Here is an 11,905-nt window from a genome sequence, read left to right on the forward strand (position 1 = left end):
ATGCGCCGTCACGTGACGGTGTCCCAAAAAAACACACTCGACACGGCGGAGGCAAACGGCAGCTCTGCTCCGAGCTTTGATTCGCTCTGCCTTTGTGCTAATTGAAAACAGTTTGTATGGATGGAAACACACAAACCAATCAGAGCTTCTGCGGGTGGGACTGAAGATGAGGACGAATTCTCTGAACACAGTAGGAGGAATATCTGTGCATGGATGAGACGTTTAGAGGAATCTGACTGGAGGTTGGCTGAAAATGTGACATCCTTTAAATTGATGCACATCTCCGATAGGCTTGACATTCAAACCCTAAAAACCCACGTCAGAATATATTAAAATATGACACAAAAATAACTGTCTATTTTAGTAGTTTCGCACAGATTATCCTTCACTGGTCAGACTGAGTGAGATCTCAAAAGAGTGATCACAGACTCAGATTTTAACAAACATTCAAGTTGCTTTGTCCTGTTAGAGCTGTTTTTCCATTGTATTTATACGACGTTTCACACGTTCATACGAAAATTCGTACATTGCATTCATATTTGACTATCACGGCCTTTCCAGAGCGTTTTTGATCTGTTCGAATTATTTCTCATTACCATCGAACTGTAAATGTGAGCACATCAATTAAATATTTGTGCTACAGGCCAATTTTTTCCCAGCACTGACAGAAAAACTGGAAGACTGTCCACTATTTTAACAGATGATATCACTAAAGCAGACCTTTTTGGTTTAGCGCACCTCCATCTCGGTAGAGAATAAATCATCCAAAAAAAGCAAATTTGCATTGAGAAATTATTTTTTCGTTGCTGCCACACAGAATGAATGGATGTGATGGTTCGAGTCATAATACAATGTGATACCAATCCACCATTTTGGAGGCTTATGCTCCTGTAAACTGTATCATTTAAGACTACCGGGAAGCAACTAAATATGCTGATGCATTTTATCGATAGCATCAGCAAAAATCACAGACAACAAAAAAAGTTGAGCGCAAACCCAGTTCTATCTGATGACTTTATGAGTAGTGAGTAACCCCCCTTCTCACTCTGTCCTAATTATCTGTCATTATGCGCTGACTCATGCATTTTTGTGCACTTTGGGCCGACCACCTCTGGCAGTGACAGGAAATACGTCATTTAAAGAAGATGGGGCTTTGAATTCAGCTTCCAAAATATCTGCGTGTGTTCGGCTCCCGTGCTCGTTCCTTTTATCTCTACGCTTTATTTTTCATCATCAGCGAGCAACAAACAGCAGGCGGCCACATCTTACTTTTAGCCATCAATATCTAAACTTGGCATGACAACTTTCACCCAAGGGAGCTAAAGTCAGCAATAAATGTTTCATATTCATTTCCACAACAGCTGAAATGACTTATTTGGAGGTTTTCCAGTGAGCGTGGCGTCTGCAGCACTCAGTATCTACTCGCAGAGAAGTATGCCTTGGTGGCTCGCTGTCAAAGTGGATGACATGAATTTCTTAATAGTCGGACAGTGTGACCTCCATCATTAATCACGAATCTGATATATTTTTAATCAACTCTTCGAAATGTGTGTTGCTCCCCATGTAATACAGGATGTCAGTGCTTCTTAGGCCACTAATAAAAACTGCAAGGCGCAAACAAAAGGTGATTACAAGCCTGAATCGAATCTCGGAGTTGCTTATAACTTTACCCGAATGGAAATGATAAAAGCTGAGCCTAATTGGATCAGATAAAGTGGATCGGATAAAATGCGACGGAACAGCAGCCCCGATCACACAAGTTGGAGACTCAGAAACGCTGCCAAGGATTCGTCGCTTTTACACTGTGTGGAAGAAAAATGCTGTTCTTAAACGTTCCTCCTGCTGCTGCAACCTTCCTGTCTATCACAAACACACGCGCACAAACTCCCACGTTGCCACCCACCAAACACCTGCCAGCCTCCACACACAAACACACGCAGACGCAAACACACACGCACACGCACACACAGGCGTTATGTAAGTGTGTGTCAGGAGGACACTCTCAGATGGTCCGGTTACAATCATCAATCCGTGCTGACGCCTCCACGTCATCTGTGTGGATTTTTCCAAAAAGCAGGTGCAGAGTGAGCCCGCCGCATGAAGGGTGTCTCCGTGCAAGATGGTGCAACGGGGGAGGCCGACAACGCCGCGGCGAGCCCCGCTCTGCACCCACCTCACATTCCAGAACGCCGTCCTCCGACCAGAGGTTGCTGCGCTCCACCCTCCTCCGAGCTTTCATGTGCGTTTGTAGTCGGTTTATTCCGAGGTTTCTACAGGAGCGCTGGTGTCACCAGTAAGTGAACTGCTAAGAAAGCCTGAAGCATCAGCACTGTTGCTATGGTTACCTGCACTTGAACATACACTACACTGCACCAAACAGGCCCGCTACTTCCATGTGTTGCACTGTTGCATGGACGGAAGAGTGGAAGCAAAAGTTATCGCTTCATTGCATAAAATCAGCACAGCTATAGACTTGTTTTACTTTAATGTCATTTTATTTTACCTCTAGACGGATGACACTCATTGATAAATGCTATTTTGTTGGGTCTAATTCCTCAATTGCTAAAACAACCCTGGAGCCTCGACACTTCTTGAACATGTTACATGACAGTTTAAGTTTGTTTCTGCATTACACCTGAATTTGACCCCTTGAAAACCAGCAACACTGAACAGGAAGGACTAATGTCTTGAATAAACCTGCAGGAATAACACATACAGTGAAACAGCTTCATTTACAGCATATATCCCCCATGATCCTGCTGGCAATCATAGAAATTCATGTTAGGCTGCACTGAAATAGCTCGTCCATAAGGATCAGGAACATTATTTTGTAACTTCTGTGTCATACTGTTTAACCAGCCTTTTTGTCTGTATCAGAGTGTTCATGTTGTCTTTAGAGGCCTGGACCAATGTGAGAAAGACGGAGGCTTCCTTGAATAAAATACAGGATAGGTTAAAAAGAATAAATGAATAAATAAAACAGTTACATGGAATCGTAGTCGAGCTGTTCTCCATTACAGTACAGTGACCTTTTTTTTCCCCCACCAGCAGGGATATAAAAGAATGATAAAGGCCAACAGCCCTATTATAACCACAAACTGGGAGGCTCTGCTGAGCAGAGAGCATCCATATCTTAAATATAGGACCGAGCTTCTCGCAGCTGCACTGCACCCATTAATAATTGATGTGGACTTACATAAGAGACAAAGTGAGCGCTGCTGGATCTGGTACACAGGCAGGGATTCCGTCTGCGGCGGGGTTTCCACATTTCACCCACTTTTAAAGCCTCCGTCCACTCTGGGTAATGGACCAAATGTTTTCTGGGTGAGAGCTGTAACCAGCGGGGAACGACACCCATCGCTTTGGGAGCCAAATCTCAAAGGGTAGAACACCCAAAACGGTCAACATGGTGGAAGATACGAGTCGTTTGGTTGCATCGGTCGTGAATATTCGTTGTCCTACATACAGGGAATTCAGAGCTATGCAGACAGAAGTACATTTCACAATTCTGTTTGAACTCGGACAACTGCAACTATTAAGTTGCATTACATCTTTGTACAAACACTGTTTTAATGTGGCCTTTAAAGAGACTTGCATTTCTCTTAACCATCTCAGTTACTGAAATAATGAAGCTTTGCCATTTTTTTGTGGACACGTTATGGCGTGCTTGCGAACAAGATATCACATTGTTTTTAATTTCACTCAAGGCATTTCAAATTCAGTTAAGAAATCAGTGATTTTTGGTGTAACCAGACAGCTGCTCTGAAATTCAAATCTCTCACAATATAAAAGAGTTGACGTTTTCCAATCTCACACTGCTTATTTATTGAAACTTTATTTTACATCTTGTTAACACCAGTGTTAGAATTATATAAAATCCTAAACAGTTAAAAGTTCAATATAAAAAACATTAACCACACACTGCGACACTGATCTCAGTTCAGCATGGCAATTTACAACACAAAATGAAAGAATATCTATAATTATTGGAAAGATTATTTTATTTGAACTGCCAATTTCATGCAGACCATTCAAGTTTACAAAATGCTGCTTCACAATCACCAAGCGCAATTCATAAAGGGAAGACGTCTCAGAATGCTTGATGAAAAGCAGCAGTTCACTCAAAACTAAATGTCAATGGTTTAAAAAAAAATCAGTTTGTATAAAATGTTTTTTCGTGACAAGATGTCAAACAAAACATAACATTTTAGAATGCTGTAAACCAGGGATCGAATGTGGTTAAGGTATTTCCAGGATGAATCTTGCAGCACAAGCTGTCTCAGAAAATCGCCATGCAACAGTATAATCGTCTTAAACTGACAGAAAAGTGAAGTCCCAGCAGCTCAGAGTTCAGCAGCGAGGGAGGAAACTGTTGTGCCTCGGGGTGACTCGAATCACATCGATCTGTAAATCAAGTCCCAGATGGTTTCGACTCCATCTGGGGTCTGGAGGTCTGAATCACTGAGATCACAGTCACACACTTGTTAACAGCCTCCATGTCAGTGGAGCAGTTTGGTCTGAGAAATCCTCTATCTTCCAGTAAAAACCACAAGCATAAAGAGCGGCAGTAATGCAGCTGCATACCTCTGACATGTTCTTCTTGTTTCAATGCCCACACCAGCCGAAGAGCAGCAGTTGGTCAAGTACAAGGAAGCATTATTGATTTTTCAGAATATTTCATTTCGATTCAGTTAAAAACTTCCTCGAGAAAAATCAAAACTAACTGATCAAAAATGAGATCAAGGATGAGACCATTTTTATGATTTTATCTGTCTCTGGAGTTTCTAACACAGCAAGCTCAACACAACAACATTCATAATGGGATCACTGGGTATTTAACAGCCACAAACTCCTCTTTTTCCTTTTTTTTTTTTTTTTTTAACACCGTTTGCCAAAGCACCTCCTGTGGGATGAAAAAAAAAAAACCCCTGTTTTACAAGGCAACTTGAGGGAGAAGCAAATATGACAAAGCCAGTTAAATGTCACTGATGCTCAGCAGGGAGGGCGGTTAAAAACTCAATTTAACACCGAAAACAAATATGCATAGAAAACTACCGATCGCCTACCTAGAATAACAAGCAATTCTCAATACCCAAGATCAACTCTATCCACAAGAGGCTTGCATATCACTTCATTATTATATATATCTAATCTGACCATGAACCACTTGCTGAGGGAGGTGGAGAAGGAGAGGGGGAACCTGGACAATGGGTTTCGCTGACCGAGGTAAATCGTGATAAATAATACCTGCAGTTATGCAAATTGTTCGCGCATAAATAATCTCAGTAACGTACGTATACCATGAGGCATTTTCCTTTTGCTTCTGCCGCTGAAGGAGCCCAGGACTTGGGCAGGACATAAAGGAGACAGACACACTGAGTCAGCATCCGTCGCCTCCTGTGGTCATCAGGACCTCGGCGGCAGCCTCAGACACAAACACAGCGCTCGTCTGGCTGCAGGTGAACGTGACTGAGTGTGTGATCCGCCGGGAGGAGACCGCCGAGGGCGGAATAATAGTGATTAGAGACAGAACTGGAATTACCCAGCGACTAATTCTTAGACATTATACATTATTAATAGATATCAAGCGCGTGCAATGAAATTTAACGACGGAGTGTTTGCTTTGAACCGCAGCTGGCCGCATCCATACATTAGAGGGAGAAAGATATATAATCAGACATCCTCGCAAAGTGGCACAGTAACGCAAACAAATTAACTGATATTGCCGTTTTTCATACAATAATCTGTCTGGGACATTATGTAAATAGCCACGTAAAAGAAGTACATCAATATTTTGTCAATCAAGCAGATTTTATTCCATAAATCAAACAGATGTTGTGTTGATATGTGTCTTTAAGTTAAAGAGAATGTTTCCAGTCATTAGAACTGAATACTTCAGGTTATATTAATTAAATGACCAATTAGAAAGTAATTCCTGGTTGATTCAATAATGGCATTTATGGTGGAGTCAGTAGTGGATGGTCAGCAGAGCGGCAGTGCTGCTCCTCAAGACTGGAGATGGTTAATCGACTTCACTATGGCTCATTTTACCGGTTCACCAAACTCACGTTCAACCACCCAGGCACACCATCATTCACACACTCACGCACCACTGGCCACAGCTGTCACACAAGAGCCTCACACACCGCTGGGAGCACACTCACAGGGTGAGACAGGGGAATCAACCTACCAACCTCGGGATTGGAAGAAAGCCCCTTCCATCTGGGCAAACATTCAGCCGAGTGCGCTTCAACTACATGACTGCCATGAAAATTACCTTAAACCGTCAAAGGCGACCGCTGTTCACCCCAAAATGTGTTTACAAGTCAGCAACAGCACCACTCAACATATAAAATTAGTCTTAAGCTCTCATACATATTTGGGGATTCAAATAAATTTTGCAGAAATGGGATTTAATGGAATTTAATTATGTTTCACACCTCAGAGAGAACTGTGGTCACCTGGTTTAGCGCCCGTGTGCGTGTTTGCAAAGGAGTGTACGTGAACACCTAAACATGCATTATTCCAGCTTAACAGGCACCATGATGTCCGTCACAGCAGTTTAATCAGAGCTCGGGGTGATTTGCTCAACTTGCGCTGCTCAAAACCCAAAGCAGTTTACAGTGCTATAAACGATCAATCAACTAATCCTTTCAGCTCTAGTTATATCAGATGTAGGCCACCTTGCCTGAAGCAAAGACCACTTAACTTCATAGAAAATAAACAAGTTTTTTTTTTTTTTTTGCAAAGGCGTTATATCACACAGCAAGAGATATCAGTGCGAGTTGCTGCTGAAGGCATCGTCTCTCAACCAGTAACCTCATGAGATGAGATGCAGCAGGATCTGTGCCGCCATCAGACCACAACTGAGGGGAAAAAAAAGGAAAACGCACATCCAACAAGTCCTGCACCCTGCTCAACATGCACTTGTTTGAAAATCCCAGTGCATTTTACCTGAAGGCGGAAATGTGATGATTACATGTGGGTGTTTCATCTAATCGCACCTTCTCTGAAGACTGGTGTGCAACAAGGCGTATGCAGCTGTGTTGCTATGTAGATTGGTCAAGTCTCAGCGCCCAGAAAGACTGGATTTACACCCCAGTGCATCGCCGAGCACGTCTCTCTTCCTCCCTCCCTTCAAATGGACATGAATAAATGTGCAAAAAATGATAGAAAAAGGCACACCTATGGACTCATACATGATGATATATCATGAATTCATTAGCAATGTGGTAATTTCCCCTTTGGGAATCTAGAAGCAGCAGACTTTTTTTTCCCCCTATTCATTCTAGTTCAGAATTTTACATGTTCAGGCTCTAAAGTTTTCAGTGCACATGATATTTTTCGTGAAAATCTTTTTTTGTTTGGTAAATTAGCAGCAGCAAACAGACGGAGCAATGCCCTCGTTTGGAGGTCACAAGCTGAGGAGGAGTCACCATGAGCCAAGATGCGGGATCCCCCCTCCTTCCTAACGCAATAAGGCAGGACACACCCAGATCGAGAGGGGAGGAGGAGGAGGAGGAGGAGAGGGATGAAGGATGAAATAAGAGGAGAAGAGGAAAAAGAAGCAGAGCTGTTGCTGCTGCTCATCCGCCCATCTTAGCAGATGACGTAAGGACGAGCTCAACTCCCGTCAATTAAAATAAATAAAGAAATAAGAAATGCGCTCGATAACGATTTCCCCCTCTCGTCTATTGCCACCAGCAGTGAAAAGCAGTGTTTACAACCTGAGCCCTAAATGTGGGGAAACCACTCCAACAAGCTCAACAAGCTCACCCTGAAGGCGCCGCATTCACGAGGACAGCGGCGACACCGGGAGCGGACGGTGCGCACATCAAGTTAATCAGGAGCCGAGTGGTTCATCTGGTTACCAATGGTAATATCACCCGGAAAAACAAAACACTGCATGCACAGCCCTGTTGGGGGGGCGGAAAGTGTTTCCAGACACCCGGAGACGTCCGCAGGCGGTCTGATTCCTGCCTGGCTCTGCAGCCCGGGGAGAGAGACCCGCCACCAGGGCGCCATTCGCAACCGCACCGTTTACAGCGGATTTCCATGTCTGCGCGGCCAGCGCGGAGATCCTGGAAACCTTCGCGACGCATTTAAAATCACAGGGAGACGCTCTTCAATTCGGCTCACTTCCACGACGTCTGGAGTCGCATGTTTTTACTAAAAGGACAACTTTTCCAACTGGTGCGCACTCACGTCCGCTGGCTGGAAAACACGACAGGAAAAAAAAAAAAAAAACAACGAGCGAGCAATGCAGTCCAAAAGTTGGTGATTTGTCAAAAACAGAAATAATTCGACAAGCCGTGCGAGTGCTTATTTGAGAACGGCCGCATATAGTAGAAACGAGTGCTTTGTCCCGCGTTTGAAGGTGCTGGAAAGCCTCATAAACCGCCGTTTCCATTATTGAATGGGGGGACCTGACAGCCTTGACTGCAGACGGGAGGAAGGCACGTACCGGGGCTGGACCCAGCTCCCTGTCGGGACGGCGGGCGAGCAGGAGCAGCGTGTCTCGGGGCGTCTGCCCAGACACCAAGGGGAATTAATCCAGCGGAAAATACTGCAGGAAAAAAAAAAAGAACACGCGTTTCGACCTCCCCGAGTTGGATAGTTGCGCGTTCACACCTGTAGAAAATCCAAAAAATGTGCGGGGAGTGAAGGTGGAGAGAGAGAGAGAGAGAGAGAGACGGCGTTTACGAGCGTTACCCGGATGCAGTGCAGTCGGTGCGGCGGAGACGCGACAAACTCCTCGAAAAAGCCCAGAAAACGACACTTCTACCCGCACGAACGGCTCCGTCTGGCAGCCACAAGTGACTCAGGAGGAAGCGGGCAGCGAAAAGTTAAACAGGGGGAAAAATAGAAAAATAACAACAAGAGAGGATAAAGAGGGTTTTTTTTTTCTTTACCTCCTACTTGGCGTCCAAATCACGTCCTGTGCGGCGGGTTGTGGGGACGGGTGCGGGTGCGGGTACGGCAGGGCAGCGGCTTCACTTCATTTCCCAGCAGGGCTCCAAGTTGACAACTGCAGTGGTGGAAAAAAAATGACTGACACGCCGGGTGCGGAGAGAGAGAGAGAGAGGGGTGAAAAAACCTTCACCGAGCCTTCTGTCAGGACGGTCAAAGCGGTTCATGTGGCGGTAGTGACACCGGCAGGGGGGAGGGGGGTTCGGGTTCGACTCCGGTCCTGCAGCCCAACACCGGAGCAAAAACCGCGTTCAGACTGAGCCAGAAATCAATCCTTTAAAAGGAAAAGATAAACTCTCTCTCTCTCACTCTCTCTCTCTCTTGGAGCAGAGGAGGGAAAGGCTGTGGTAACAAAGAGCAGATCCAGTAAATGAGGACTGGCTGGTGTGTTTGTGTTGCAGAGGGGTGGGTGGGACTGGTGGAGGAGAGGGGGGTCCGACCGGGCAACAGTCGACCGGGGGGAACCGGAGAAAACGACCCGACGTCTGGATCCGCGTCTTTCTCTGGTGAAGGCGGGGAGGCGAGGCTGGAGCTGCTGGAAGCCGCGAGAGAGGGAGGGAGGGAGGGAGGGACCAGCCCGGGATTGCCCTGTTTTTAAGGTGGATCTTTGAATTAATGAGGTAATCAGACAGAAACAGAGCCGAGCCCTGCTGCTCTGCTCCGCTCAGCGCCAGAGGAGGAAACCTGAGAGGAGAAGGAAGAAATCCACATCTGGATCTGCTCTGGAGCCATGTGGAGCCACACAGAACACACCATCAGATCCCATCTCATTACTGATCTCACACCGAGGCGTGTCTCTGAGATTGGATCAAAATAGACAAATAACAATTGAAAAAAAAAATGTGCTCACATCAATTTTCAAAGTGAAAATTTTGGGGAATTTCGTTGCTGAATTGAACTTAATACTTTAGAGCAATAAATCTACTGTTGTAAATAAAATAAAAAAAGTATAATTAAAAATTCAAAATAAATTCAGACGGCACAGTGGTGTAGTGGTTAACACACTCTCCTCACAACTACAATGTCCCCGATTTCAGTGTGAATTAAAAACATGGATGAGCCATGGATAAAACAAAGTGGGTAGCCTAATTCTGAAAAATGAAGGTTTAATATTAAAAAAAAAAAACGCTATCTCACTGGACTGTGGTCATTCATGTCCATGATTTGAAGATAATATTGTGAGAAAATGTGAACACGAGAGACAATCACATACAGACTGAATGGTATTTTGGGTACGATTCACACAAATTTTGGAAGAACATGGCAAAAACTGAAATTTTGGTCCAAATTCACTTGATATTTTCCTCCTCTAACATTTGTCCATGATTCTTATGACAATTTTCAGATAAAATCACAATTTTCTGCCACTTGTGGCTGTAAAAAAATGCACGAAATGTAGAAAAGTCAGGCAACAGCTATACTATTAAATTGTTGAACACAAATTAAAAAAAATCCATTTCTAGTCCAACTGTCATTTCGTCATCTGCATTCCAACATCGTGGCTTATAAAATGAGCAGAAGCTGCAGGGTGAAGACCTCAACCTGGGTGAAGACCACACTGACATATTAAAAGTTCACATCTCATTTTTTGCACTTTTTAATGTGGAGAAACTAAATTGTGAAGGGTTTGATGGGGCATCAGAAAAGACCATGTGGGGACAAAAGTGAAGGCCTGCAAGTCATGGAAAAAAAAATGCAATATTAATGCAATGTAATACCTATATGCATCCAAAATGAAGGCAAATTGTAATATTTCAAGATAGATACAATCATCTTATAATAAATTGTAACATTTTAAAGAAATTCCTGATATCTTAACCCTGATTTTATTGTTTTGCTGCATAAAACAGTATGAAATATATAAAGAATGGAATTGGAAAAGAGACTTTGCAACATGAAATCAAATGTGGAAGATATTAGTATTAGTATGTTTAATATTTTCTGCTCAATTGTGTTTCGACTGAACTTCACCAATAAATTGAGTTATTAAAGCCCCAAGCACATCTGTTCAATATGGAGTTATGAAAATCAGAGATCACGTCATTGCAAATCAGAGACGGAGGTGTATGTTGATGAGATGGTGAAAATTTCCAGTACAAATGCAGAACATGAACAAAGAATCTGAAAAGAAATTTCTCTCTGACTGCCAACTGGCCACTCAATCAGCTCTGCCTCCTACGCTATGCTAATGACAGAGAGGCAGAGAGGTGGTTAAAGCTGCCATTTAACAGCACATTACACTGCTTCACTTTCAACGAAAGCCCACTGCAGATGAAGGAGAGCTGCTTAATTTCCTGAATGTTCCCAAAGTTGCCATCAATCACCATCTCATCCTCACCGAGTCTGACATCAGTGTCCCAGGCTACACAGTAATTATATATAATCTTTATTGTTCGTTGTTTTTACAGTTGGCACGTCAAGTACGTCAAGTGTGACAGAGGCAGATCGGGATCTTGTTTTGTACAAGATCAAAGAGCTGGCTTTCACTTGACAGTCTTGTGGCTCTGAAGAGAGAAAAGAAACTTGCTGGAAAGTGCTGTTTAACACTAAAGTCATTAAACTACTGGAATGATTCTTCAATACATTTTGTCAAGATGCATGTCTTAAACTTGTGCAATCTGACACAGAACAAGATGTATGTGGTGCTTTTGCCTGGTAAGACTGGGTCAAACCATGTACAAATCCTATGCATGTTCAATATGTAGTGTTTTGGAAATGGGTAGTTTTTCCTTTTACAAATCGAGCGGAGTGTTTCAATACATTGCACAGTGAAAGCTGTTTTCCAAAAGTTCAACTTTCAGTGACACTGAACACAATGGACATGTACCTGAAGAGCAATGAGAGCTCGCCGTTTTCACTGAAAACCATGTAAACATGGGCCTCAGTGCCATTAATCCACCTGACAAGCTCACTGGGTCATCACAATTCGCAACAA

The 11,905-nt window shown here is 43.6% G+C and overlaps 1 protein-coding gene across 5 annotated transcripts in view; it reads right to left on the reverse strand.

The window, feature by feature from the left end:
• Window positions 1–9,342, reverse strand: part of LOC115387998 (plasma membrane calcium-transporting ATPase 1-like) — a 99,213-nt gene extending 89,871 nt beyond the window's left edge. For 2 of the 5 annotated variants that reach the window (XM_030090915.1, XM_030090914.1), the window contains exon 1: window positions 8,913–9,342. The gene's annotated coding sequence lies outside the window, so the exon portion shown is untranslated. Of the gene's footprint in view, window positions 1–8,464; window positions 8,487–8,912 lie in introns of those variants that run through there. The other 3 variants (XM_030090913.1, XM_030090910.1, XM_030090911.1) reach the window with 3 other exon arrangements.
• Between the last annotated feature and the right edge of the window lie 2,563 nt (window positions 9,343–11,905).

Source organism: Salarias fasciatus, chromosome 5, assembly GCF_902148845.1.
Source record: "Salarias fasciatus chromosome 5, fSalaFa1.1, whole genome shotgun sequence".
NCBI classification, from domain to species: Eukaryota; Metazoa; Chordata; class Actinopteri; order Blenniiformes; family Blenniidae; genus Salarias; species Salarias fasciatus.